Source organism: Gracilinanus agilis, chromosome 4 (assembly GCF_016433145.1).
Source record: "Gracilinanus agilis isolate LMUSP501 chromosome 4, AgileGrace, whole genome shotgun sequence".
Lineage (NCBI taxonomy): Eukaryota > Metazoa > Chordata > Mammalia > Didelphimorphia > Didelphidae > Gracilinanus > Gracilinanus agilis.
In genome coordinates, this window is record NC_058133.1 from 334735974 (window position 1) to 334741121 (window position 5148).

Sequence of the window (5148 nt, forward strand, 5' to 3'; positions counted from 1 at the left end):
TTAGTTTCCTTATCTATAAAATTAGAGGGCAAGGGTTTCTAAGACCTCTTTTAGCTCAAATTTAATGATCCAGTTATTCCTATGTCTGGTGCTCTATACACACCACATTACATTGCCTTTCTGCTGGAGGACCTGAAATTGAATCCTGGCTCTATGCCTAGCTTTGTGACTTGGGTCATATCACCATACCTCAATGGAGTATTTAAAGTATTTGGGGGAAGACTAGACCTCTGGTAAAAGGGCTTGCCAAGCTTTTTTCAGCCTGCTTTCCTTCTTTGGTGTCTACCTGCCCCCCAGTTCTTACTTGTAGCTTCAAGGAGCTGTAGTATGTGCAGTGGATACACCCCAGTAAAACCACCTTGATAGATGAGTTAAACCAAGTGGAGGGTCACTGACAGATCTTGAACCCATTAATAAGTTAGGGAGGTTGCTTGCCCCTGGCAGAAGAGGCAGATGAGAACAATTTGTTCCAACAACCATGAAGGTGGCAGAAGCAGGTGCTCTGAGGTGCTTAGAGCTTAGTGAGACACAAAGAAGCCAAGGTCATCTACTGCATCCTGAGTCATCACTAGTCCTCTTGGTTTTGGTCCTGCCACTCAACTTGCATGACTCTGGAAGAGGGAGGGAGTTTGATGACTTTGTGCAACCCTGCCTCACTTAAATCCAATTTACGAATGAATCAAAAGACATCACTGGTGGGGGCAGCTCAGTAGCTCAGTGTATTGAGAGCCAGGCCTAGAGACGGGAGGTCCTAGGTTCAAATCTGGCCTCAGACACTTCCCAGCTGTGTGACCCTGGGCAAGTCACTTGACCCCCTTTGCCTACCCTTACCACTCTTCTGCCTTGGAGGCAATATACAGTCCAAGACGGAAGGTAAGGGTTTAAAAAAAAAAAAAAAAGACATCACCAGTGATGTCATTTTGGTCTCTTTGAGTATGGATGACAACCGCCATATTTTTATAGATCTTAATTTCTTGTAAAATGAGCATCTAAAATAGTCATTGTTCTCAATCCTGTGGTGCCATGATGCTTCTGAAAAGGGCACATGTAAACATAGTAATTTTTATGCACTTATAAGAATTACATGCCTTTGATATATATATATACATACATATACATATATATGTGTGTGTGTAAGCACAATTTATATGTAAGTTATGCACATGAGCATGCTCTCTTCTAATACACAAATAAATAGACATGTACAGTAATAGCTACATATATATATATGCACACATTTGTTATATAATTATTTGTTATAGTAGAGATTTTATTTCCTGGTCTTGATTCCCTATTACCCTATGGGTGCTTTGGCCCAGGCAAAAGGAAAGAGATTGGGATATGCAGCATACCCACCCCTACCACCCTGTGCAGCAGTAAGGCTGACATTTGAGAAGCAAAGTCTCCATGATATTTTCCTTCCCTCGCTTTCCTACCAAATGGGATCAGAACTCTCAATGCTTAGTAATCTAAAACATTATACACATATTTAAATTTCAACGTCAATTTTAGCTGTTCGTTGAATTCATATCTGTCTATAGAATTTGGTGGAGAAGCAATGGATTTCAGAATTTTCCCTCCAGATATCCATTTTTCTTCACCAACTTTCTGACATACAGGAATAAGAGTCTGATTTTTGGATTTAGAACCTTAGAAGTAGAGGGAAACTTGGAAGTCATCCTGTCCTGATCAGAGCTAGAAATCCTTTAAGACTGAAGGATTTCCTTCCATATGGTCATTCAGTCATTCAGAACTGGTTTCATCATTGGAGAAGTTCTTCATTGTAGTAAATTTACTGAAATCTATCCTCCTGTAACTTCTGCCAATTGCTCCAAGGGTTTGACTTATGGAACTACACTTGGAAAAGTATAAAAAGCAATGAGCCTGGAGTCAGAGGATCCAAGGTTCAAATTCCACCTTAAATACTACCTACTTGGCCTTGGTTAAGCCACTTAGCCTCTTTGGGGCCCCAGTTCCCGTATTTGTATGAAGCATGGGCTGAGAAATGTGAGCAACTATGTACAAACAAGCTAAAGACAGAATGAATTGGAGATGATGGATCAAAAGAAAGAAGGCACTAACCTGAAGAGGGGGTAGTAGTAGGTTGGGAATGCCTTCTTGTAGGCTTCTAGGGTTTAGTTGGGACTTGAAGGAAGCCAGGAAGTCAATACACAGAGTTGAAGTGGGAAGAACATTCTAGGCATGGGGGACAGCTAGAGAAAATGCCCAGAGATATAGTGTTTTGTTTGTGAGGCAGTCAGGTGGGTAGAGTTACTGGATAAGTGTGTATAGTAGGGAGTGAGTTCTTAGGAAGATTGGGAAGGTCAGAGGGGGCTAGCTTATCAAGGACTTTGAGCATCCAACAGAACATTTTGGATTTGATATTGGAGGTGATGGGGAGCCAGTCCTAGAGTGGTAGCAGTATCAGAGGAGAGAGCAGGGCCATTTTAGAGAGATGATACAGAAGTGAAATAACCAAGTCTTGGAAATAGATTGGATATGGGAACTGAGAGGGATGCCCCTAATCATCCTGAATGACCAACCCTGGTCACATTCTAGTCTTTTTTTTAAAACCCTTATCTTCAATCTCAGTATTAATTCTAAGATAGAAAAGCGGTAAGGGAAAGGAAATCAGGTTAAGCAACATGTCACATAGCTAAGAAGCGTCTGAGGTTTGATTTGAACCCAGATCTACCAGACTCTGGGTATTCTATCCACTGTGCTCCCTACCTGCCTCTGTTATTGTCTTTCTTGAAATGTAGCATCAAGAATTAGACACATTACCTCAGGTGTTTTTTGACTGGCACAAATGAAAGTAGGATTGGATTAAGACCCCAGACACAGAGCATAATGGAAAGATCATTGAATTAACAGAAGATTTGGGTTCAAATCCAAAAATTTTATTTAAAAATTTTGGTTCAAAGCTCTGCTTCTTAATACCAAGAGGACTCTGGGAAGTCACTAGGGAGATCTCCATCGGTCTCAATTTCATCGTTTGTAGAGTGAGGGGATTAGAACCAGATCACCTCTAAGGTTCTTCTAAACTCTAATGTATGTTCCTGTGCCCTTCCTTGACCGAGAGTTGCTTTTTCTTCGATAGTTATATCATACTGTTGGCCTGTGTTATCGAGCTTCTGGCCCTCATAATCAGCCTCCCCACTGCCAATCTCTGACCACTCCACTCTAGCCTGTACACTGCTGCCAGATTAATCTTCTTAATGCATAGCTTTAATGATGTCATTTCCTTACTCAAAAGGTTTCAATTACTCTTTCTTGCTTAAAATCCAAACTCCTTGGCCTGACCTAGATTGTGAAAGCTGCAAGGGACCTTAGATGTTCTTCTAGCTCATTTTATAGGTAATGAAACTGAGGTCTAGAGAGACTAAGTAATTAGCCCCCAGTCAAACAGCAAAGTAAGGATGGTGTAAGAACCAAATTGAATCTCAATCAGAGATTCTTGATTCTATACAATTTTTGTTATTGTTGTTCAGGCATTTCAGTTGTGTCTTCATGACTCCATTTAGGGCTTCCTTAGCAGAGATATGGAAGTTGTTTTCCATTTCCTTCTTGAGCTCATTTTACAGATGAGGAAACTGAGACAAATAGGGTTAAATGGCTTGCCTAAAATAAGTACCTGAGGCCAGATTTGGACTCAGGTCTTCTCGACTCCAGGCTTGGGGCTCTATCCACTGTGCTACCTAGCTACATAATGCTGGTTCACAATTAATAATCCCAGTCTGCATACAGCTTAACTTTTAGCCTCATCACACACTATTCTCCTCTATGCTCTAGTCCCCAAAGCTCAAAGGTGCTTTGACTTGGCAGAGCCAATTGTTAAATTTTCAGTGTGATCATTTACATCTCAGATGTCAGAATCAATACCAATCGGGGCTTGATTTATTGTTTCCTTGATTGTCTAGACATAAGAAAAATGTTACAGTTGTTAAACATCTGCCAGCACACCCTTATCTGAACACATTTCTTATTTTTCTTGCTCTTGGATCCTTGCTGCTGATGGGTAAGAGTTCACTATGTGTAGGTGCCCCCAGATCTAGCTGCACTCTAAGCCATCTTCCTTCCTTACCCTTTTCTCATTGCTTCTCTTGCCTTTTAATCCCTTTGCTCTGGAAACTAACCAAATCAATTCAGAAAATGACATGTCAACCAATTACTATATGGCTCCAATCGCCTTCTATCCTTGGAGCAGGGATCATTTCATTCTTTGTACTTGTATACCCAGTACCTAGAATAGAGCTTGGCATACTGTAGGCACTAAATACATACTTCTTGATTGGATAATAAAAATACTAAGTAGCATTTCTATGGTGCTTTAAGGTTTGTAGATTGCTTTATAAATATAACCTCATTTTCTCCCATATCAATCCTGGGAGGCAAGTGTTATTATTATCCTTATAACGAGGAGAAAGTGGAGGAAGATGGAGACAAAGATATTTGTCCAGGCTCACATAACTAGCATGTGTTTGAATCAGGATTTGACTTTAGGTCTTTGTGACTACTGTCTAGCACTCAGAACCTAGCTGCCTGCTGATTGATTCCTGTGACTTTCCAGGTCAAAGTATCCCTCCTTTGCTACCATTATCCCATGTGTGCAATTTTTCTCCATTTAGAATATAAACTCACTGAGGCCGGGGACCATGTTGCTTTCGTATTTATTTCCCTTGGGTTAAGCACAGTGCCTGGCTTATAAAAGAACCTCAACAAATATTTATTGAATGAATGGTAAACCAATACATGCAGAATCTTTTTTTCTTTCTTTCCATTGATTGCTTTCAAGCCACATATTCTCAAGGAAGTTGCAAAATTTTAGAGAAGTAAAACAGGAAGCTGCTTTGGCTTCGGCCACTGCATTGCCCTTCAGTCATAGCTTTGTTTGGGCATCTTGATAGTGCCATAGATATCAGGAAGACTCATTTTGAACCTGTCTTCCTGACTCCAACACCATCACCCTAGTGACCATCACACAACACTCCCTCAGAGGGAGAACACATCAAAGAACACATCTAAGATGCAGGATGGAATTGAGTTTGAGAGCAAGTGGCACATTCCTAGTAGAACCTCTATGTTCTCTCTTTTTTTGACTGAGAGGCACTGATATTCAGGCAGCTAATGCCTTGCAGGAAGAATCTC